Here is a 26,102-nt window from a genome sequence, read left to right as displayed (position 1 = left end):
AAATGGGCAACGTGATGAATCTCACCACTAATACTCTGGTTTGAGAACTTTCCCCACTCCTCCAATGGCTGTCGTTCGTCATGACTAAGTGATCAACACAACGATCATTTAAACATGCATCTTTATCAGTTAAGACTAACAGAAGAGAAGAAGAACAAAAGTACATATCCCTAAATCAAGTCCTCTCTAAACAGTTGAGATTGTCCTCTATAGACAGAAAATGGGAAATGCACAGGAAAATATGACACAACCTGTCCCAGCTTCCATCTACAATGCTAAGAAATAGGTTTATTCACTGCAGGGGAGGGCAGTTTTCTGATATACAGACATGTTTCCCTGCATCTAAATAGAGAGCAAAATCGTAAAGTTCCTTCGACGCATGCAGAGACCCCGGTAGTTCACCTCTTCTCTGGAGACTTGAGATAAAGCAAATGACAGCAAAAAGTAAAACAGCCCTTCAATAAATAAATCCCTGGATCGTCACTTTCCTGTGTACCACACACATACACATAAGCATGAGAGAATCTTAAATGCAATCATATACAGGTTCAAAGAAAGTGCATAAAGGCCACAATACTTTTTTTAGACAAATTTACAATGAGCTCTGAATCTTAATATGACACTCCAGGCCCCATTATAAAAGAATAGAGCATCTCCTGGGAGACATGCTGGTGGGCACAAAGAATGAACACCGTGGGCTGCAGAGGGCTAAGAGACAATATCAGTATAAGGGGCTCTGAAATGGTCTAAAACTAGAGGTCTGTTTATATATAAACTATTTTAATATACTGTAGGCCTACATTAAAAAAACAGTTATTTTAAATTGTAATAATATTTCACAGTATCGCTGTGAAATAAATGCAGCTTTGGTGAGAATGAGAGACTTGTTTCAAAAACATTGAACGTTATACATCACCTAAAGGTCAGAAATTCTTTGATATTTATTTTAGATTAATAGCCAAAACCACGCAGTTTATTGAAAAGAACACTCAACTATAAATCTCTTTGTTGTTCTAAAGTTAACAAAGCTGATTGTGGCTCACCTGATGAGAATCCAAATCTTTGTTTTTCCAACACTCATTCTCTCTCTATTGCTCCCCCTCAAACACTCTCTTTTCCCTTCAGACACCTCTTAATCTTCCATTAATGAAGTGGATGAGAGTGCCCTCACAAACTAAGTGAGATCCTGCATTCCAACAATGGGTAATTAGCCTCCTCAGCAGAAGCCAATCAAGTAACAGTGCATTGGGATAAATTGGCATGAAATAGAACGACTACAGGAAACAAGGACAATGCCCAAATACCCTCCAGCATTTAATCTGGTAATGATCAGTACTAGATTAGATTTTAGGATCATTTGGAAAGGCTTTCATTGGGAAAATGTTACCAAAGCATTCAGAGATTCCCTTATGATCCACCAAAACAACAAATAAACATTCACATTTTCTTTTATAATAAGATGAATACAAAAACAAAACAAAACAAAACAAAACAAAACCTAAAAGGAGTACAAAATTCTACCTCAGAGAGTGTTTTAAACTCCGAGGCACTGACCTACATGAATGTATTCTTAGAACTGGTCGTCTCATTTCATATTTGAATTGGAAAATGAAAACAGAAATGTTTTTACATAATGGGAATTGTGGGCAGTTGAATCTGCCTGAGGAGACTAAAATTTCCTCCCACTAAGAAAAGTTTAAAAACCCTTTTACTTCTTGACAGGAGGGTTAAATATTTTCCAAAGCTAAACCTGAGTGGTGTGTATGTGAAATAAGCATACAAAATGAATGCTGAGTAGTTAATTAGTCCTGGTGCTGTCGACCGAGATCAACAGAGGAAAATGAAGAACAGAGGAAGGCATTGTGAGACTAAGATTGAGTGACTCTGACAGCATCACTAAGTGAAGGAATCTGTAGAATTACAAATATAATATTACGGTCCCAAGCGTTTTGTTTGGTAATATAAACGAAATGTAAAATCAGGCGAGCAAGAGTAGCCATGTGCATGTGGGGTCTGGCACAAATAACTAAACAGAATTACAGGGATTCCCGAGGACCCTATAACACAATGTGCAGGCACTAAACATATGCATATCCAGATTTCTTCTGGGCAAGTGCTTTTGAAACAGACCCCAATTGTGATCCCACAGAGAAGACTCATGTCTCCTAATTTATTGTTCTGTTTAACTCGGCACTGCTTTTCATAGCTGAGACTATAATTTTTGTCCACAGGGCTGAATAGTAATACATTAAGAAAGTAACCAGCAGGCTTAGAAAGCCATTTGCCAAGTTTGGTTCAGTGCAGCACTTTAATGGAACAGAAAATAAATCCCAGTCTTAATTTGTCCTGGTATAGGGTAAAATCGTGACATAAAAACTGAACACTTGTTTCTACAGAAAGGAAGACGTTTCTTGATTCATTTTTCAAGTTTGCCACGTTATGAACAGCACTTGAAAATAAAATAAAATCAAAACAAACAGCTTAACACAAACTGCTCGGCTAACTGTCGCCCTTGGCCTTTTCCTTTCATTTTATCTTGCTGTTACCAGGGTGGAAAACTTAGGGCAGGCTTTTGAAAGAAAATTACTAAACATCCTTACAGCAACAACAGATACTTTGTCTTATTTTATATATATATATATATATATATATATATATAATTCGCAAGCTGCAAATTACTCACTGCATCATATGAAAGAATTTTACTATAGTGAATAATGTAGCCTAATATATTAGGCTACATTATTCACTATAGTAAAATTCTTTCATATGATACAGTGATTAATTTGCAGCTTGCTGTACATCACCATTAAAATCTTGTAAGATAACCCAGACTAATGATTTGAAATCTATTCATATATGTCTGTTTCGCCCTGTTCTTCACATCTCTGGAGAAGGTCATACAGATAATAACTCATCTCATATGGGAGGACTGTTACAGGAGTCACTAAAGCCGCTGGCGACAAATTTATGTTCCTTCAATATTACGATAATTACAAAATGTAAAAGATGAAAAGACCTCTGCTTTCTGTGATTGCACTGAGAAAGTCACAGAAATCCAAATTCAAATGTTAGCATGCAGCATCTTTTTCTTGCACATCAGATATTCTGAAACATGATCCTGTGACAATGGTCTAGGTTTGTGCTAAGCTTTTTGCATCCACCTTTTTTTCTTTGAATCAGATGCCAGCCAGACTGCTAATGTGCATTTAACAGGCTGAAATCAATGAATAATCGATACTGTTTCATAAAGAGATAATTATGAGGAGAATACACACATATACTTGCAAACACAGACATACACATACAAACTTAAGTATTTGGGAGAACAAGAAACCTCTCTGAACCATGAAATGGGGCTTTACTTGGTTGGATTAGCGTAAGTCACTCTGACACCTTTGTGAGACGAATCTTTCAGAAAGTCTTAATGTGTGATAGGGACACCAATCTCTTTCATTATGTATTTCCTGGATGGGTGAATATGTAGACACGATCTGATAAAGGTGACAAACACACACAAACTTTTTTAAAAAATGCACCTGATATTCTTTACCAGAACTGGTGCGATTGATAAAAGTTTCCTCTCATATGCCTTTCCAGGGTCAACGTCTCACGTCTGCTTGTGCCTATTGCAAAATGCATGTAATAGGCCTTTAAAAAAAAAAGTTGAATTCATGCAAAACCTCACCAAATACCAAAGAACAGGCCAACGCATGGCATTCTGGGATGTCTTCTTTATCCTTTTTGGCATTCCATTTGAAACTCTAGATTAAACTATTTGTCATTCTTGCTACAATGCAAAAATGAAGCTTTTTTGTTTCAATTCTAAAGAAAGAAAATGTATTCTAAAAATTATTCTAGCTATTCTTTCCATTCCAATGACTACAAGGATTGTATAGTAGTTCATTATAAGGAAATTTTTTGTACATAAAAAAGATATTGCATATACAGATCACATATAATAGTTCCAAGTCTCCAATGATGAAAAAAAAGAAAAATAAACTGCCGTTGTGCTAGTGTGCATGGACAGTAATGCATGAATGAGATCTCTTTGCATTCAGTATAGAATTTAAACAATTAAATGCCAGATATCTTCAAAATTGCTGTGTTCCTCTCGGTTGTGCATTTTATTAGTTTCCATCCATTTGTAATATCAAATCTTTTTTCTATCTTTTTATTTTTGCAGGCCTTGGGGAGTGGAAGGGTTATATTGCCAACCAGGGAGACAGTCTATTGATTTCTATCTTTCTTTAACTTCTTTCAAGCTTTTCAATTCTCAAGCTCTCTCTTTCTGCCACATTTCAGGAGCAGTTGGTGAAGAGCCCGTTGAGGTGCTCTATGCCCTTGACTGAGCAGAGCACCATCGCAAATAATTTCAACCCCTTTCACTCTTTTTCACTCTCTAAGTATCGTTCACCTCCCTTTCCTTTTCTCTTCTCTTTTTCCATCAAACAGAGCAACACCTTTTGCTTCTTCTGTGGGAATGGTGCTCTTTTTCTCCTTTGAGCTTTTTCATGATTTTACTTAATGTATGAGCCTGCCTGTTTATATAACACCTGTTTTTTTTAATCTGAACACTCTAACAAACACAATACCGCTTGAAAGCGTCTTTTCGCATTGCGTGATTGACTGTTCCTCTAAGGGTTTCATTAGCACCTCTTCATCCTATAATCATGTCTGAGTTAGTCTTTCTACTATATACCCTTCCCGACCTGCTGCATCAGTCTTCCTTTCCTTTCAAACTTCCACTGAACCAACACTTATGATAATTGCTGCTTGCTTGCTATAGCAACATTCAGATGAACAGTAATCTGTTTTTAGTTTTTCACAATTATAACACACTATCAAAGATAAATAACTATGTTTTTCTAGTCCAATTACTGACCACTTCAGTTTCTTCACTTCCTCCCAGTGACCCCACGGTTCACTGATGAAGCGATGCATTCCTCTATCCCTTGTTCACTTTTCTACAAAGCTGATTCAATGACACTTGAGTTGCTCGGATATTCAAGGGTAATCAGCGAGTCACCATCACCCTGAGCATTACACTGGCCTCTACAGCAAGGTTTAACCGGAGGAGTGGCCTGGGTTAATGCTAACGCTGCACAGATTGAAGGATCAGCGGCCTTGAGGGATGCAAGAATCCTCTGAATGCCCTCTGCTGTCCTGATTGACCCATTAAATCATCTAAAAGTGTTCACTAAAACAAACATACAGAGGCATGTGGGGAAATGCTGATGATCCGAGCTAGTAAGTAAGTAAAGTTTATTTCTATAGCACATTTAAAACAGCTTGCGCTGACCAAAGTGCTGTACATAGTTGTACTGGCCACAGGGTAATAAAACACATGTAATAGAAATACATTTACAAATACATTTAGCAAAGCTGGCCTTTGAATACAAGTCTTGGGGCTGATTGCTTTCAGAAGCACTACCTTGCAGCATATTGTGGGCAGCCTATTCTGCTTTATCAAACATTGATCAAAGACACTCTTGAGATACAGCAAAAGGAGTGAGCTGAGGGAGACGATAGACCTCTATCTATAACAATTGTTGAATTTGAATGTAAGGAATCATAACCCATGAATTATTGTGCATCTGTGTTTGTGTGTTTGTGTGTGTGTGTGTGTGTGTGTGTGTGTGTGTGTGTGTGTGTGTGTGTGTGTGTGTGTGTGTGTGTGTGTGTGTGTGTGTGTGTGTGTGTGTGTGTGTGTACCTACTTAACTATATTTTGGGGACAAATTTGTTCCCAGAAGTGACCAAAACCTGACAAAATCTTCAGGAACGTCCTCATTTGTAAATCGGGTATAAAAATAAAGTAATTAAAGTTTTTTTTAAAAAGGTAAACATGCAGAAAGTTTTCTGTGATGAGTATGTTTGGGGGTACGGTTAGTATAGGGGATAAGATATACAGTTTGTACAGTATAAAAACCATTACGTCTATGTAATGTTCCCATTTGATAGCTAAGTAAACGGGTGGATGGATGGATGGATGGATGGATGGATGTATGGATAGATAGACAGGAGATGGACAATGACACTGAAATGCTAGCCAATAGAGTGTTGGAGGTTTCCCGCATATGTATTTGCACGGCCTGGTGGCCAATCTTCACTGATTTTAAATTCCATCAGTATGAACAGAGTGTGAAGGTTGAATAAGCTGAGCAATAGCACTGTTGCCATAAAAAGATTGCAATCCACACAAAACAATGGGAGACATATCAGAGTTCAAAAGAGGACAAATTGTTGGTGGCGTCTCGCTGGCTCATCTGTGACCAGGACAGCAAGTCTTTGTGGTGTATCGAGAGCTTTTGTATCCAGGTTAATTTCGGCATACCACCATGTATGACAAACCGTGTATCAGCATGATAAAGCAACAACACAGAAAGACTTGTGACAGAATGGTATGATTAACATGAAAGTGAAATTAAACATCTCCCATGGCCTGCACAGTCACCAGATCAAATTTTTTGTTTCTACATTTTTTTGAGCCACTTTGGGGTATTTTGGAGGAGGGGGTAAGAAAATGGTTTCCTCCACCAGCATCACATAGTGACCTGGCCACTGGAATGGCTCAAAAAAGACTTGTATCTGTCATTTCCAAAACGAACTGTTGCTGTATTGGCCGCAAAATGAGAACCTACACCATAAATTACTGTGGTCTAAAATAAGTCGTTTTTGTTTCATTGTTCCAACCCTGTAGATAGCCTGAGAGAGAGACAGAGAGAGACAGACAGACAGACAGACAGACAGAGAGAGAGAGAGAGAGAGAGAGAGAGAGAGAGAGATAGAGATAGAGATAGAGATAGAGATAGAGATAGAGATAGAGATAGAGAGATAGATAGATAGATAGATAGATAGATAGATAGATAGATAGATAGATAGATAGATAGATAGATAGATAGATAGATAGATAGATAGATAGATAGAGAAAGAGAGAGAGAGCACTATAAATGTCTGATAGCATATAATTTTTGGAGTGGTGGACCGCCATCAAACTACATCCTCTAGCCCAGCCATTAGCATGTGCTGTAGGTGAGGTTGTCTTCACTTAGCATCATTCATGCTGTCCTTGTGGACCATCCCCTGTGATTTTCCTACAACAAAGCGAGTTACTAAAGCCTCTGATATGGCCAGCAAAATAACAGAGTATGAATCCTCATTAGCGAAAAGCCCTTGTTGTAGGGCATTCAATGCGTCCCTTGCATACTCCCTTGGCATGACAAAACTGCAATAGGACAAGGGGACCTTGCATTTCATTAAGGATACAACCTGTAGTTATGCCTTTAAAATGGTAACATTCAGAAACCCAAAGATGCCTAAGAGAATGTCCTGATAAATGTGTAGTTAATTTAATTTTTAAGGATATTCCTAGTCATCTATGACCATGACTTAATATAACAGGAAGAAATTAAAATGTGATCGGTCTTACACTGCAGGCTTAATCATATATGAAACCAATGTTAGAGACCAAGAGGGAAAATGTACATTATATATAAAATTGGGAAAACTGCGGTGGTGCAGTTATAGCATCAGAAAGCAATAACATAATACTTTGAAATATACATATAGTACATATGGCATATGGCACTTTAAAAGCATCTAGGGTTGAGCTAGAGAGATATTTGGAGGAAACGCATACAGATGCAAAAAGGCATGAGCCTATGTCAATTCCGTCAGATATCCCACCTATCAATCCACCAGAATAACAAATGGAGGTCTGTGCACCTAAGTGGAAAGAGATAGAGCAGGTTGTGAGAAAGGCAAGGGCTTCATCATCTCCAGGGCCTAATGGAGTTCCGTACAGAGTGTACAAGAGTGCTTCAGGAGTTCTACGAATTCTGTGGAAATTGATAAAAGTGGCATGGGAAAAGCAGGTTGTACCTAGAGCATGGCGCCGGGCAGGTGGAGTCTTTATACCTAAAGAAAAAGATGCTACAAGCATCAGTCAGTTTCGTCCTATTTCACAATTAAACGTCGAAGGTAAGATCCTTCAGAAAGTCCTTCATTGACACTTCAGTTCAAAAAGCGGGCATTCCAGGGTTCCCAGGATGCTTAGAACACATCAATGTTATCTGGCAACGAATTCAATCAGCTAAAAAGGAGAGGAAGGAGCTCCATGTGACATTCCTGGATTTGGGTAATGCATATGGTTCAGTGCCACATGAGCTTCTTTGGGCAGCATTTGATTTTTTTAGAGTGCCAATGTCAATAACAAATTTAGTGAAAGCCTATTTTGGAGATTTGCAATTTAGTTTCTCAACTCCAAAATTCAGCACCGCATGGCAATGCTTAGAGGTTGGAATAATGGCAGGATGCTCCATTTCTCCACTGGCTTTTACCTTGGCAATGGAAGTAATCATTAATAATCGAGGAGTTTAAGTGTGCCAAGGTCAGACTGGAAATGACTTTAGCAGAGTCACGCGACAAATGTGTAAGGGAGGCAGCCCCTGTCGTAAAAACTGGTAGAAAGTGGTCAGCAAAGAAATCTGTAGTAGAGGCAAAGGCTGACCTTCAAATTGGGGATATCGTGGGACAGGTACAGCATGGAAGAGGGGGTTTTGGGCTCAGTTTAGCTCCTACTAAATGGCACAAGGCAGGCCCAGCTCAAAGGAGGAAGGTGGTAGTCAACGAGGTGCGAAAGCAGGAGGAGAGGATGAGATGTATAAAGGCCATTTCCCAGGCCAAGCAGGGAGAGTGGATGAGATGGGAGAGTGTGGAACAACGCAAAATGGGCTGGCAAGACCTTTGGTCAATGGAAGAGAGTAGGATCAGCTTCCTTATTAGGTCAACATATGATGTTCTCCCATCACCGCAGAACCTAAACCTCTGGGTAGGAGAGGATCCCTCTTGTGCTTTGTGTTCATCACCTGCCACATTAAGGCACATTTTGACAGGATGTAAGGTGGCTCTTAGCCAAGGTCGGTTTACTTGGCGCCATGACCAAGTATTGCAATGTTTGGCTTTAGCATTGGAAGGCAAGCGTAGTATGACCAATAAGTTGCCGCCTGTTCTAGCAAAACATTACACGCAGAAGACAATATTCCTCCGCCCAGGCGAGCAACCACCAAGAAAATGTGCTAACATCAATTCTCGCCCAGGACAACTGGAAGCTGCTAGGGACTGGAAGATGCTGGCTGATCTTGATCAACGGCTTATTTTTCCACCTGAGATTGCCACCTCTAACCTACGACCAGATATTGTTTTGTGGTCTGGATCAGCACGCATTGTTCAACTGATAGAGTTAACAGTGCCATGGGAGGATGCGGTAGATGAGGCATATGAGAGGAAGAAACTGCGGTATGCTCATCTGGCCACTGAAGCAGAACAGCGAGGATGGAGAGTCCAGGTTATCCAGTGGAAGTGGGTTGTCGAGGTTTTGTGGCACACTCTACAACCCGGTTCCTCAGAGACGTCGGATTCAGTGGCCAAGAGTTGCGTCGCACAGTAAAGAACTTATCTGAAGCAGCAGAAAGGAGCAGCAACTGGCTGTGGTTGAGACGGAAAGATTCTAGCTGGCTGTGTACAGGCCGCGATGCTACGGTTTCGTAGAATTCTTGAAAACTTGTAGAGTCTGTTGGTTTATTTGTATAGGTTGTATAGTATTTACAGTCATTACGTTCCTGTGTATATTGCGTGTATGACGGGTGGTTGGGCAGATATTGTGTTTTGCGGTAGGTGGTATGCCATACGGAACCGTTGCCACTGAAACTACATATTAACGCACCAGTGGGGCTCGACAGCCTTAGTCAAACGGGTTGGCGCGTATGGTTGGGTTGCGGAGAGATTGTGGTTAGGTCTCAGCAGCAGGAGGGATGTAGAGGTCAGGGCTGAGTTGAGTGGGGGACGGAGGGGGGTGACTCTGGGACGCCAGAGTCACTGTCGAGCCCTCTTGAGGTGTCGTGGGCTAGTCGACGAAACACTGAGGATGGAAGGTGCCCACCTGAAGACCCTAGAGGTGTCCCCTACTCAGCTCAATCCAGACGGTTGACATGGGGGGACCGCACTGTGGTTGCAGCCGTTGTGTGTGCTGACGCGTGTCAACACTAGACAGAAGGAGATTTACATCACCATATGGAAAGAAGCGTAAATGGATGGGGAAGCATAGGTTACTGTAAAGCTATGTCTTAGTTGGTGCTTATCTTGGCGAAAGCCGAGTACAAATCAGCATGAAGTTTTAACATCTACTCTCGTGTAATGGAAATCATTAGTAATAAATGATTACTGTGTTCGTTTGATTTTATAATAGTGGTACTGTTGGGAAATAAATTAAAGTCCACTTGAAAAACGAAGAGACACTTCAGTTGTATGGCATGTGGTCTATAAATACTCCCTTCCCTTTTGGGATGTCCTAACCTGTACCTCAGTGATGCTCTGTTATAAACGATGGCAGTTAAATGGTGCCTGTCAATATCATCTGAATGGGGTGATTAATGAGGGAAGAAAAATGAAATGAATCCTTTTGTAAAGAAGAGTAGAAAAAACAATAACGTCTGGAGTGGAATCCATCGATCAACGTGAAACAGACAGATGGTGCAGAAGAAGACAAGTTTCATCTCCCTCTTTGACTTTCTCTCTTTCTGTGATTTATGGCAGGTGTTAATTGTTGTAATAATGGTTCAAGGCTTTGTGTGAGGATGAGAGAGAGAATGAAAGGTGTATCTAGCACAGCAAATGTTGAGGGGTGTATGGGTCGCCTACCGTCCATAAGCGGACCATCACATGAAAAATAAAATAACTTACTGAGGGCTCCCGTTTTGTTTAGTTAAAAATTATTTATTTATTTATTTAATATTTAATAAATAAATAAAAAATAAGGAAAGATAAAAATATTTTTACATCATATAAAAAAAATACAAAAAATATTATTTATATAGACTCTGAATCTTTATCTTAAAAATGAGGACTAGACATTTGGAGGACGTACACAGTCTGTTCTGATTACCTCACCATCACAACTCTCATGAGTCATCTGACAAATCCTGTGTTTTTGACATTCAGGCCACCTAAAACCATAATTATGTCGCAAGTGTGTGAGTGTGTACTTGCTGAGGAATGTTGTGAGAGGCCAATTAGGATATATTTTGTTTGTAAACTTTACTTGCTAAAAAAATCCGACGGATTCATTGCCCACACACAGACACAGTGAATAAATAAATAAATAAATAAATAAACAAACAAGCAAGCAAACAAATAAATGGATTAGAAACTGCTTTGGTGCTGAAAGTCCTATCTCCTTGAGTTCTTTCACTAAACTAGCCACTTGAAAGGACATAATAGTTGATACGGTTTGTGTGTTCTGCCTCCTTTCTAGCACGTATCCAAGGCTGCTTTTGACTTCGCATTGACCATTCAGCTCTAAAGAAAACCTCATGCTTACAGCTGTTCCTCTGGCTTGGTGAAAAAAATAGTGGAAAAAGTTGCTAATTCAACTGAATTTACATGCGAGCCAAATGTCACTCAATTCAACACTGTTCCCCGCAATTGCAGCCCTTCACAGTTAAGACTAAAGCTTAATCTGGCTCTCGGTTACACAGTCACACATCCACCTGTGTGTCAAGGTACGGTATGGATTTTGGCTTTGTGGAATTGAAGTACTGAGAGAGGGCGAGAGTCTTCCTTTTTTTGTTTTGTTTATTGTCTCTATACAAACAGGACAACAAGCAGGAGTGGCAAGTGCTCATTTTGAAAAGGTTTCTATAATGGTTTCTATAATGGTGTGTCCTAACAGGGTCCCTGAGACTGTTTACAGGGCTTGTGTCATTCTGCCGTCCTCTTCACTTATTTAAACCTCCCTCTGGGCTTTTTCTCTGAGTGTTTGCTCTCAAGAAGTTCCTGGCTTCATGCATTCAACCTGAGGTGAGCATTGTTCTCACTTCATAGTTTCCACGATGGCTGTCAAGGGAATACAGAATGTACTGCCATTCGGATTAAAAGAGAGTGGAAGAATGACGAACATTAAGATAGCTTTGTGCAACAGTCTTTTCATTGTTCTTGCTCATTATTATTCAACATGCAGCATTTACATAACTTGCTTGTGAAACTGTGCAAAATCCTCACACACACACTCACTCAATCACTCAATAAACTACACGCTAATTTCTTCAGTCAGGCTTTCATCCATCCATCCACTCACTCATTCATCACTCCCACATTTACATGCTTACTCATTTACTGGCTCCCTCATTCATTTGCATATTAATTAATTCATCGATTCTCTTGCTCATTCACTGACTCATTAATTCACTGACTCACTCGATAAACTGCTAATTAATTTCTATTGTCATTAATCCATCCAGTCAGTTGTTTTCTCACTTGCTCCTCAAGTTACATGCTCTCTCACTCATTTATTCACTCACTGACTTACTTACTTACCCTTTTCACTCAATTAATCATTCAATGACTGAATAACTCATTGAATCACTCAGTCGATCATTAATTCATTCATGTTTTCTCATATTCATTCACTTCAGCCATTTTCTCTACTGTTACTCCATTAACATTCACTGAATTCATTATCCAATAATGGATTAATAAATTACTGAATTCATTAATTTATTGTAATAATGTTTTATAATTATTAATGTATCAAATGTTAATTCATTTATTATTTAATTAATGAATAAAGAATGGTACCACTTTTTTTTGATAGTCCACTTTAGACATTCTATAAACTTTATATAACTTTGCAACTGCATGTCAACTAGTAGTCATTAGCAGACTGTCTACTTAAAGGGTTAGTTCATCCAAAAATGAAAATGATCCCATAATTTACTCACCCTCAAGCCATGCTAGGTGTATATGACTTTCTTCTGTCAGCCAAATATAATCGGAGTTATATAAGAAAATATCCTGGCTCTTCCCAGCTTTATAATGGGATCCAATGCATAAAAGAAATCCATACGGCTCCAAGGGGTAAATTAAGGCTTTCTGAAGCGAAGCGGTGCGTTTTTGTTAGAAAAATATCCCTATTTATAACTTTATATAACTATAATCACTGGCTTCCGGTAACGGCCTTATGCGAGTCGAGTTCCAGCGGAAGAGTGACCTCTGACCCGACGCATGACATAGGATGTGGAATGTAGTGTAAGCTTAGGTGAGAGTAGATGCCTCTCACGGTTCAGACAAATAGGGCTGGACAACAAACTCAAGCTCCTCTTATTTTAGGCTTCAAATTTGTGGCCGGTGTTTTGTTTTGCTCAATACTCTACGCTTCCGCATTTGTCATTAGGTCATACATCGGATCAAAGGTCACTCTTCCACTGGAACTAGTTGGAGCTTCAAAAACTCAGGATCTATTCACTCCCATTATAAAGCTTGGAAGAGCCAAGATCTTTTAAATATAACTCTGATTGTGTTTGGCTGAAAGAAGAAAGTCATATACACAGCTTGAGGGTGAGTAAATTATGGGATAATTTACATTTTTGGGTGAACTATCCCTTTAATATCTGCTTGCAATTTATTTTGATGCTCCCCAAACAGACATTCTACTGACTACAAGTAACTTTGTGAGTACATGCCAACACTACTGAACTTCTACTAATCCTAACCCTTCTTCTAATACTCTTCAGTCTTCTAATGAGTTGCAAATTAATGAGGGTTAGTTGACATGCTGCAAAGAGGGTTAGTTGCAAAGTTACTTGTAGTCAGTAGAATGTCTAAAGTGGAAAATCGAAATGAAGTGTAATCTAAACAATTAATTAATATACATTATCTTATTCATTCATTCTTTTACTCACTCTTCACTTTTTGACATTCGTCCATTCATTTCACTGACATTTTCTCACTTGCGCTCCCATTTTACAATAAATGAATCAATCACTGAATTAATTATACATTAATGGATTCATAAATGTGTGGTAGTAATCATGTTAATAACTGATTATCAATTTAACAAAAAACATGAATCATTTAATTCATAAATACATTATTAAAAAATGAATGCACTATTTCACTCACTAACTCACTCACTCACGAACTTATTCATTCACTTGAATAATTTTTGGATTTTCTTAACTATTTAGTTCCCCCATTCTTGCATTCATCCAGATAATTATTAAGTCACAAGAACTGTCCCCACATTGATTCATCCTATAAAATCATTCTGTGATCAATTTTCTGCTGGCGATTTGAATTAAGGCAGTAAGTAGGTTAACATCTGTTCCACCCGCTGTTTTACAGTATTCACCTGAGAGTTCCTTCAGCATGCAGGACTGCAGAGTGAACTGTCAGGAGCTTATCCACAGTCAGCTGTCAATCAAAGTCTGCTCTCCGACTTGAGTGCCGCCCTCTGTGGGAAAGAGACACACTTGATCAGACGCAGCTCTTTTCCACCCTCCTATACTCTTGTTCTAATTCTACACACCCAAACAATGAAGGATCCCTGCCCTACGCTTAATATTAATCCAATATGTTAATTAGATGCAGAGCGAGTGTCAAGGGTACATAATGAAAGACAAGCAATTAAGAGAAAGTTAACGCCACCTTTGCCTCCTCATTAAACGCCTAGGAGCCAATTGCTTTGTCAGCCCATTTCTGATCCACTCCTTTTTGAAATGTGAACCATTAAAGGCCAGAAATGATTTGTTAAAATTAAAAGAAGTTCCCTCTTTGAAAGGCTGTGATCATTTATCTTTCAGGACGATTTAACAAGCCCTTTGGGGGACAACAGAATTCAAATATCTATGTAAATTAGAATGACTATGTGAAGCCAAAAAAAAGCTTAGCTGTTGTGTTATAAGGCAATTAAAGTGTGGCTTTAAGTTTTTATCCGCAGAGAGAACAAGCCCTGCTTTTAGGAATTTAAGATGGAGTCTAACCGAGAGAGGTTCACAGAGGAAATAAAATTATATTCATTTAACGAATTACAGAAAAGAACAGAGAGTGAATAATACTCATCTTCTGTTTTCAAGCCTGTCTTAAGAAGATAGTTTAGAAGGGAATGCCTTAGTCTCTCTCTCTCTCTTCTCCACTGTTTTATTTTTTTTTCACTATTCACTCATGTACTTCTATAGCATATGCGCAGGAAAAACAACGCATTTTTCTGTCACATGGTCAACTGTCGTAAAAATGTCAGGCACGCATCGAGTACAAAATGTCCATCTACTACCTGACATGTCTAGGTATTAAATTATAAGAAACCACTGAAAAATTAATCCTGAGAAATGATATGGGTCTCGAGGTTTTTTCAAAAGTAACCCTGGGTTAATGAGATAAAAGATAGTTTTTACCCTTAGTGCCAAAGTTATTTAGTGTGCAACTATGTGGTGCTAAAATATTACCCTGAGTGTGTAACAAGAGACAACCAATCATAAACCTCCTCAGTGCTTACCTCATCAAATATTATATATTTTTTCAGTCTGAGAGAAGCAGCTAAAAATTCATTGCAGGCTGACAGATGCGTGGTCTTAAAGGGTTGTACTAATTCTCTTAATGAGTAATGGGTGTGTTTTGGGCATAACATGCAACAAACCAATCAGAGTCTAATCTCCCATTCCCTTTAAAAGCAAGTTGCTATTCGCTAAATAGCTATTCGCTATTTACATGGCGTTTACATATACATGGCGGAATTTGCAAGCGGAAAGACTGAACACATCTCCAGAGAGGAAACGGATCTGCTCGTGCGCAAGGTTAAAGTCCGCAACCAGACCATCTACATCTAAGCCGGATTCCACCATATCTTTATGTACACAATAATAATCTTTTACAATGTAATCCTTTTATTTTTTATTTTTGGCATGACTGTGTGCTGCTTCGTCCCTGTGTGTGTAATAAGCAGAGTGTATGCTTTGTGCACCCGTCTACAGGCGCATATTACTAATGCGACCTTTAAATAACGAAAAAATAATAATACTGTGCCATTGACTTCAGATCAGGTTTTTGTTGGTCAATGGCACAGTCTATTTCAGTTGCCTCAAAATAGCAACGCGCCAACAACACCTCCTTTTCAGACCAGCACTGCATGCCCATGGGCGAACAGATGGGCGCAAATGCATGTGCTATTTCAGCTCAAGCTGAAACTAGCAAAAAAACACTTTCCTCGACCTTGCGCCTGGCACCGAATTGCACCGGGTGTATGATAGGGCCCTAAATTTTAACCAGCATTTATAGTTGTAACATCTGATCAGGCTCCGGTCCGCCAGAGGGAGCCCTCACCTAATTATTGTCAACTCTGTCACTTCCTGGTTCTGCCACATCAACTCTTGTCATGGCATTTCCAGTTCAGCTGGTATTTAAAGGGTTAGTTCACCCAAAAATGAAAATTATGTCATTAATGACTCACCCTCATGTCGTTCCAAGCCTGTAAGACCTCCGTTCATCTTCGGAACACAGTTTAAGATATTTTAGATTCAGTCCGAGAGCTTTTTAGATTCAGATTAGACTCGGACTGAATCTCATATTTTAGATTCAGTCCGAGAGAGAACCGTAAGAGAATACAATGCTGAATAAAGTCGTCGTTTTTGTTATTTTTGGAACAAAATTTATTTTCGATGCTTCAAAAAATTCTAACTAACCCACTGAGGTCACATGGACTACTTTGATGATGTCTTTATTGCCTTACTGGACAAGGACAGTATACCATACATAGATTTTCAATGGAGGGACAGAAAACTCTCGGACTGAATCTAAAATATCTTAAACTGTGTTCCGAAGATGAACGGAGGTCTTACGGGCTTGGAACGACATGAGGGTGAGTCATTAATGACATCATTTTCATTTTTGGGTGAACAAACCCTTTAAGCCATGTTCACACTGCCACATTGCCAAGTATTGCCAGTTCTACTGCCTTACTAGTTCTCCCATACCATTGTTAATGATTACTGTTATGACCATTGTTTTCATTCTTGTGACTCATGTTTTTGAATTACTAGTGTGGATTTGTTTGCCATTGGACAGTTTTGCCTGTATTTCAAAGTGACTGACGTTGCATTCAATATGCACATTTGGGGTTTCATATCAATTTCACATCCGACAAGCACATCTATGAAAGCAGAACTTGTTATAGCAGCCAAACAGAAAATTTGCCATCATGGGTTTGATTCCTTGGAAATCTAATAACTGATCCAATTTATCTCAGATACAATATCTGAAACTTTAGATAAAAACATCTGCAAACTTAGATGTAAATTGGAATATGGGGGAATGTTTGGAACATCTTTTTGCAAACAGCCATTACTTTTGCAATGCCATTTGGAGCACAGAAATCACTTAGAGTAGCTTTAACTTCACAATTCCCAGATTACAATAAATAAGCAGATTGCCCATAAATCCTTAAAATGTCATTACATTTGACATCATATCTCCTCTAACCTGAAACCCAAACACATCAGAAGCCCTGGGGATATGCTAGAAATGTTATCTCAGAGCTGGCTGGGTTACAGATGTTTTCATGGAGTGTGTGTGGAATACAGCGAGTTGATTAAAATCCCAGCTCTTATGTAACAGGCGGAGGAAACATGCCCTGCTAACCCACATCCAAAAAGCACTTACACAAGATCCCACAGTTCTGCAGGAGAGAGGCTGTTGGCATGGATGTGTGTGAGAAAGAGTTAAAACAAATCTTCAAACAATGCTAAACAACTGTGTTTTTGTACAGTACATGAGAAAGACTCTTTTTACAAAGCTATACTTTATAAAGCTAAAGCTGAAAAAGTCTCAATATGGGGATATCCACAAAGATAAAATGATTACATTTTTATCTAAAAATTAAGATTTTTAAAAACAGTTAAATCATTTTTAAAATGATTTTTAAAAATGAATGAAAAAATTAAATAAATAAAAAAGCTTTTACCTCCAGTCACTCACTCACTGATTGTTCTCCTACTCTAGCTAGTTCACTGGTGATTGAAATTTCATTGCACTATTCATATTAAATTCACAGGATTTTTTATATCATACCTCACATGACGTGTGGGTGTTTATCTTTTCTTCATTTTAAATAAAAGCTTTTATGTATTCTATTTTTCTTTTTACCGGCCAATGATGGTTCTGAAAGAAAATGCGCAAGGTTTGTTATAGTAACAAACACAAGTTTCACGCGCATCTGACTGACAGATAAACCGCGCACTCTTATTTCAGTGTTTATTGTTATCGATGTGGTTATTTTAGCAAACAGTTTGCTTTGTATATTCAGTTCAGTAGCATTAAGTCAAGAGAGTAAACTTTATCACGTTGTTTGTCTTGGTCCATCTAAGCAATAAATGCACATCCTTGAATGAGCGTATTTGCTTCAACCTGGTTTTAAATATGAACTATCTGTAATGTCATTTTTTGTGTGTGGAAAAATTAAACAAAACTAAAATAGCCAATCAAATTTATTTTCACCCATGCACACACATACACACATTTGACTTTACAACACACAAACACACACCTTTATTTATTCTTATTCTCTCTTGCCCTCTAAATATGCCACGAGTGTACACAGATAGATTAATAATCAATTTAAAATATATGTAAAAATGAATTAAATCTCATGGTATACACACAGTATGCAAAACCGTACGGCTGCAGGCGCCACTGCTCAGAATGAAACTAAAACCTGAAATCTTATGCATTATGTAAATCAGCCAACAGTCCCCACTTGGAAAATCTCTTATTAAACACACTAAATAACAACTTAATTAACATCTAAAAGTGCAAAAAGCTTTGTGTGAGGATTAGGTTTAGAGTAAGAGGATAGAAAATGTCATTAGCTCTATATAAAACAATAGAAGTCTAACTGAAAAGCAGTAGTGTGTGTGGTCAGAGGGCGCCTCAAATCTCTCCTACGGCAGACGCAGTGATTTAGTGATTGATTAGGCCTTCTCATTATCCAACTCTGTGCTGCATCTCTCAGAAGACATTGGCCAGTATCCACTGATTCACTGAACCAATTTAAGCGAAATTGCTCCTTGGAGAATCTGGAGAATATCTATAAACACCTGTGATTTACTGTGGTGATATGACACATGGGCGATAAGGCATTCATATGGCAGAAATAGAGCTAAATGATGAAATACAGAGTAACAGGACTGGCATAAGGAAGAGAGAGAGAGTAAAGATGTAACAGAGGTAGACAAGATCACAGACAAACAAGGAAATGCTTGTAATGAGTAGGACTGCCAACCATCCTCTCTAATAAGGAATCAATCCAGACTGAAGGGAACGGACTTGCGTTTCATATTAAATCCATATAGGATGCATTTTGTCCCTTATTTAAGCGTCTTACCCCCAAATAGCTAAAAACACCTCAGGTGAGCTGTTTGAGTTGGCTTCTCTCATGGGCATAGCTTCAGGCGTTCACTGTGCTTGTGTCACATTTAGTTTTTGTTTAAATCCGGTCAGTTGTCACAGACGGTTTACTTTAATCTAAAATGGCATATGCGCTATAAATATGTTGTGAGAAAATCCCTTATTCTCCTCTTCTAAAGTTGACATCTCCAGAGCGATAAAAGCAAAATCATCTTATGTACATAAAACAATGTGTGTAAGACTGAGAAGTTTGTAGGTTGGTAGCAGGGTGTTTGAAGTAACTAATTAACTGTAGAGACAGATATGACCTTTCCCTCAGACTACATCGATTTCCCCTATAGTGGCACACACACACACACGTACGCGCACACACACACGCACACGCACGCACACGCGCACACACGCGCACGCACACACGCGCACGCACACGCACGCACACACACACACACACACACACACACACACACACACACACACACACACACACACACACACACACACACACACACACACACACACACACACACACACACACACACACACACAAAACATACAGAGAGATAAATAAGATAGATAGAGAATGGCATACTGTAGAATTGACAAATAGCGTGAGATAGATTCTTCTGGATGTGTATCCGCAAATAAACACAGTTGCAGTTGACCCACCAATCAGAACAACACACACTTGCTCACATCTTTGATCTGGAGCTGTTTCTTTTATATGATTGTTTCTCCTGAAATCCACTTATAATGTTAGTCAAGGTTTCTTGCATCAAAAACAGGCATAGTTTAATTTTACATTCGTCACAGTGTGAGAAACAGAGTGTGCGCTGAAATGCAAAACCCTATTATAGTCAACGAATCTGTCTACTCCAGAATCGCCTGATACTTTCAGATGACAAATCATGTTACTATTTGTTGCGCTGCTTGCAACAAATGGTACAAATCTTCACAAAAAAAACAAAAAAATCTTTACAAAAAATGGCCATTTCACTAAGCCATTTTATCTTCCCCATCGTTCTGAAATAAAATTATGAATGTCTATATAGTACAAACTATCTAAAAGAAGAAGGAATATACATTTTTCCACGATAAAAAACATAAAAACAAGAATTAAGGTCAATGTCAAAGTTTTTTTGTATTTATATAGCACCTTAAAGCAACATGAAAGCTGACCAAGGCTTAATGATAAAAATAAATAATCACACAACTATAAATGTTAAAAATAAATTGATTACTGTAAATTGAAAGAGTAACACCTGTGTAGATGTTCATCTACAATGGGAATCAGCTGTGGTTGGTCCAATTGTTTTTATAGCATTTAATTTTAAGATTTAAAATATATTTCATTAAAATATTACTGTAGAATTGTATGAAATCATATTCAGTTTTGTATTATGTTATTGTTTTGAACATAAGTTTACCAGTTTTGAAAAAAGTATTTAAGCATGAGCAAATTGGCCTGTAAGTTCACAGAGTTTTGGCGGTTGTTGTGTCGAAGTGAGAAAAGAATGAATGTAATTTGAAAGATGTAGTCATTGAATGCATTTTGTGCCAAAGCAATGATAAATGATCCACAGTTTAGCCCACATATACTTCTGTTGTACTCACTGTGTGAAGAGTTAAAAAAGTGACCTAAGTATTGAGAAATGTGTCTTAGCGACTGTAAAAAACTGTAAACATCTTTATCCATAAGAAAGACTAACGTTTAAAATTAAAAACTCACAATAGCCAAAGAAATTAAACAAAAAACAAGCCTTAAAAAGCTAAAAGCTAAAACCTGTGAAAAGAGGTACATTTTCGAGGACGATTTGAAAGCTGGTAGTAAAGCAGACAATCTAACAGACTGAGGTAGCGAGATCCACAGCTTTTGAGGATAATTGTCATGAAACAGGAGGTGAGACATGGAGATTAACTGAACAGGTTTTTTATTCACAGATAGGTTTCGATCTTTTGTACCGTCAAACGGGTAAGTGAAGAGCATTAGCAGTTCAATGGACAGCAGTTACACGTAACTGACGAGTCTTTCTCTTTGCAGGATGGAAGATGAGCACACAGATGAGATATAATCTGATAGACAGGTGACTTAAGGAGGATAAAGAAACACAGGCGAGTAGTCGGTTCACTCTCATTTAGAGAAGAGACCGGAGAATGAGTGAGTTTGAGCTTTGTGCTCATGAATGCTGTTTGATGAGGGAGCGACAGGTGTGGCAGGTTAGTATTCTGGTGATTGTGAACGGGTGGGTGGAGCTGAAGGACCCGGTGCTGATGGTATGCTGGCTGAATCCGAGACACTACTACAGAAAAAGCTCTGTTAACTTTTAGGGGCTGTTTACACCACACCGTTTTCAACTAAAATCTTTTTATTCACGGATCTGTGTGAATGGGGATCGTTTTGACAATGGTGTCGTCTGTACGAGGAAAACTCAAAGGAAAAAAACTTCTCAGTTTTAAGCATATGGTTGTTGTGTAAACGTACCCTTAGATTTCAAGCGAGACAATAGAACAACGGGATCTAAGAGATCTCCGGGGGGAGTAGGGACAAATAAGATCTGTAATCTAAGATGGAGCCAGGCCATGTAAGGCTTTAAATACAAAAGTTAAACCTAATAATAAATTCTAAATCTGACCGGTAGCCAATGTAAATGTACTAAGCTGGGGGGGGGGGGGGGGTTCTCCCTCCTCTATTCCCCCCTCTATTCCCCCCCTCAAGAAACCAGCTGCAGTTGCAAACGTGAAAGGCAAAACTGGTTGACAGATGTTTTTTTTTAATTTTTGGTTCATGAGTAAAAAAATTGTTTATACATTGTGTCTCATTTAATTAAAATCATTTTTAAGTACAAAATCAAATGACCAAAAGGTACACACATTTTCTACAGACTTGCTTTGCACTCATTGATCTAGATAACATATATATTATATGATATTACCTATATTATAGATCAGTGTTTCCACAATTTCTCAAATCAACACTTCCAACGTCACAACTTGGCAACTTGTGTATCATCTAGAATTCCAAGTTACCCATACGTAAATACAGTATGACTTCACTTAGTCATTCATGTGCTCTGAAACTTTTTTCAACTTGAATGACACATTAGTATCCAATGACAATATAAATTAATCCAACAGAAGTAAAGTAACCAATTGGCTTTTAGTAGGCTACTCACATATTTTTTTAAATGGAAATCACCTGAGACATCATGATTTCAATAAAAATGCAGTTCTATCTGAAAGGTACTTATGTACCTGAAGTTTAGTTGGACACCTTAAAGCATAAAGATTAAAAGAAGAAGAAAAAAACAGTTCCACGCAACACTGCGAAAAAATAATTAAAAAGCACAAGGCATTTAAGAATACAAGAACATTTCCAAGTCATTAAGTATTCCTTAGAGAACAGATGAGTCAGTAATTAAGAAATGGGAACAGTATGGCACAGCTGCAAATCCTAAAGCAGCCCTCAAAACCTGACGGTGCAAGAAGAAAATCAGACTAAACACTATTGATTCAGCAACACACACACACACACACATATATATATATATATATATATATATATATTTTTTTTTTTTTTTTTAATTAGTGCTTCTCCGATGACACAAGTCAGCAATGCTTCACTGTGACCAGGAAGGATGCTGAATTAGCAATTTGTAAAATTTGTTTGGCGGCTCATTGCTGAAGAACTATGACTGGCTTAATTTATCAACTGAGAACACAACACCCTGAACAGCAAACATATAGTTACCCAAATTTAATTACCCCAAACTCATTTTGGTGCATCACTACTAAACATCATATTTGTCATAAGCATGGCATCAAACAAAATACTGTGCAACGTTATTTAAGGAAACACAATGTCCCTACTGTGAATCATGGTGTCGGAAGCAACATGCTGTGAGGAGGTTTCCTGCAGCAGCCCCGGAGGGCTTGTGAGGCTTGTGAACGCAGTAACAACACGGAAATTGTAGTGTTGGAGAAAAACCTCATGGAGTCTAAGACACCTGCAACATAGGAGAACATTTGTTTACAGAGGATAAAATCCAAAGCTATGCAAGAATTACTTAACAATCTACCCTCGGCCCTACTGCTTGCACTACAGGAGATCATCTAAAAGAATTTTAAGACAATCCTCACCTCACTCTTGTGACAGCTCTTCAAGCATCCCTGTACTACCTCAGCCCCAATCGTTATTTTAATGCCTTTACTTTATATTAACATTAATCCGTAAATTAGTTCAGGCGTGGGCTTAGCACTTATGCTCAAGCCCCTCCTTTACGCAAAACAAACCAAATCTCTTTACTTTCATGTTTTTTTAAGAAGTAAGATGGATGTGAACTAGAGAAATCTTATTAAATTCTGCATGTGTGACAGAAGCCTCAGTCCTGTGGGTCTACAGCAGGATTTCCCAAATGGGGCTTCGTGAGGTAACTCCAGTGGGTTTAACTTGCATTTTGGGAATGCAATGTGCACTTGTTTCACTTTATTTATACATTCGCATAATGTCCAACATTTCTGTGGACAGAAGTTTGAAGTTCACCAGTATTCTGCCAAAATAAATGTTCACGGATTTAAAATGTTAAAAGCTTGTGGGTTTGAACATTTCAAAGTGAAGAATTTAAGACATAAATATGTATAGCCTGTAGTGTAAAATAATAGTTTTTTTATTACAATGCAGTAATATATTTGTTCTTATTTTTTTATAATTACAGTTAAAAGTACTGCTACTACTAATTATACTTAGCACTGTAAAGCTGCTTTGAAACAATCCGTATTGTAAAAAGCACTATATAAATAAAAGTTACTTGACTTCACTACTACTACTACTACTACTACTAATAATAATAATAATAATAATAATAAAGACTCTGAAAGAAGTTGGTTTCAGCAGCAGCAGTATGAAATATTTTCATGACATGAAATGTAATTTTGCTGTCATAAGACAAAATAATTGCAATATATTCTTTTTTGTCCAAGCTGTGGAGCCCTATGAATAATTTTAAAATAAAAACAATCAAAATAAAAACACTTACTGAAAAACATATTCAATATTTGATCTGTTTACCTTGCATGTCATTTAACCATAAACCAACATCAGAGAACAGTGAAAATGCAAATGTGTTGTTAAATTATTGAAATATTAACTTAAAATCTCAGGGGGTACTTCAAGTAAATTAAATATAAAGTAAAGTAACTTTATCATCTATCTACAGTATCATGCCGCAGTCTAAAAGCAGCTGTTTTGTGACTGTGTGGCCCGGGTCCACATACCCCGTCACCCAGTTTTGTGTTCTGTTTGCCAGGGTTTCTGGGTTCAGTTGAGCACTGGTGGAGGAGAGAATGCAGTGACCTGCGATGTTTTTATCCCAAGCTGAGCCCTCCGTTAAGTGTGTGTGTTTCAAGAGGAGTCCTCTGTTAATCTACTTCAAGAGTGTGTGACTGTGATGACTGTGAGTGTGAATTTGGACCTTTAAATGCACACATAGAGGCACCAAACCCTCCCTTCAGCATAGTTACATCAAGTACTGTATGTTGAAGTATGGATACCTATATGGTGTTTTGAAATTGATTAACATCGGCATAAATTCTAGTCCGCTTATTTTGACTATTTAGACAGCCCACTTGTGGCACTTTTCCACTGCATGGTACGGCTCGGTTCGGCTCGGCGCGGCACGGTTCGCTTTAGCTCGGTTGCTTTTCCACTGCAGTTAGTACCGCTTCAAAGTGGGTGGGATTATGACTGATCGTTATAGTTTATCCGCTCCTCGGCAACCAACAAGAGGTATGTCTGGACTTCTCGTCCACTGATTCAGCCATTTCTTTTTTGGAAGTTATTTTTCTTCAAGCAAGTCAAGCAAGTAGTTTTAAAACAGGTGCTACAACGGTCTCGCAAATACAATGACGCTGGTAGCGGCGAGTCTCTCTGTCTGACCAATCTGCAGTGTTTTCACGTCACATTTTAGTGTCAGTACGGTACGCTTGGAACCTCAACAGACGTCCATTTGAAGCGAGCCATACCATACCGTACCATGCAGTGGAAAAGCGCCAAAGCGTGCCGTACCGAACTGAACCGAACCGTACCGTAGGCCTACCATGCAGTGGAAAAGCGCCCAACTACTCCATCTTGTTTTTACATGCCATTTTTTTTATCTGAAATAGTTTTATCAACCCCATACTTTGTAAAAACAATATATTCTTAAAAATATATATTACAAACAAATAAAAATAAATAAATACCATGCACCCCTGGACCCCAGTTTGAGACCCCCTGTATTATTCCGTACGTCAGTGCCAAAACTCTGATCTATTCAAAAAGTAAAGTGTGTCCAGACTACCCTCTTTCACTAATGTCTGACTTTGTGCTGTTAGTAAAGTGATTTGTCTTCACTTTTCAGTTGTCTATGTTGGACACATCCATTTCCTGGCCTCTCTGGAGTGTTAATGCAGACAGGAACGTCTCTTTCCTTTTAAGTGGTTTGTTGTTCTAAGTGATTTGATTTGTTGTTCCATTACTCTCCCCCACTATGTCTACGAATCCTTTGTCTTGTTCCATCTCCCGTATCTATTTATCTCTCCATTTATCACCAAACTCGTCCTTTTAACTTACTGGACATCATTCCATCCTCAGGTTCCCCACACCTTGGTTAACTTCAAATTCAAGGACCTTTCAAGGACTTTCCAGGTCCAATACCCTCAAATTCAAGGACTTAATGTGGGGACACATTTGTTGTTTCCAACAACAAACGCTGAGGCACCCTGCATCCTGCAGTCTCTCCATCTTTAACCATCCATCCAACCATCCATCCATCCATCTATCCATCCATTTCTCTCCGTCTCAATATTACATTGCTCTTGTGAGTCAGGTTGGCCAAT

The 26,102-nt window shown here is 38.4% G+C and overlaps 1 protein-coding gene across 6 annotated transcripts in view; it reads right to left on the bottom strand.

The window, feature by feature from the left end:
• htr2cl1 (5-hydroxytryptamine (serotonin) receptor 2C, G protein-coupled-like 1) overlaps positions 1-26,102 on the bottom strand; it is a 113,655-nt gene that overhangs the window by 25,335 nt on the left and 62,218 nt on the right. For 3 of the 6 annotated variants that reach the window (XM_077228098.1, XM_077228100.1, XM_077228099.1), the window contains 2 exons: positions 23,097-23,233; positions 14,188-14,289 (listed from right to left, as the gene is read on the bottom strand). The gene's annotated coding sequence lies outside the window, so the exon portion shown is untranslated. The remainder of the gene's footprint in view (positions 1-14,187; positions 14,290-23,096; positions 23,234-26,102) is intronic. The other 3 variants (XM_077228102.1, XM_077228101.1, XM_077228103.1) reach the window with 1 other exon arrangement.

This window comes from Siphateles boraxobius, unplaced genomic scaffold (genome assembly GCF_051911475.1).
Source record: "Siphateles boraxobius isolate OS27281-9 unplaced genomic scaffold, OSU_SipBor_1 130, whole genome shotgun sequence".
Taxonomy (NCBI): Eukaryota; Metazoa; Chordata; class Actinopteri; order Cypriniformes; family Leuciscidae; genus Siphateles; species Siphateles boraxobius.
Note: the sequence above shows the minus strand (reverse complement) of the source record. Positions and strands in the feature narration are given on the sequence as shown.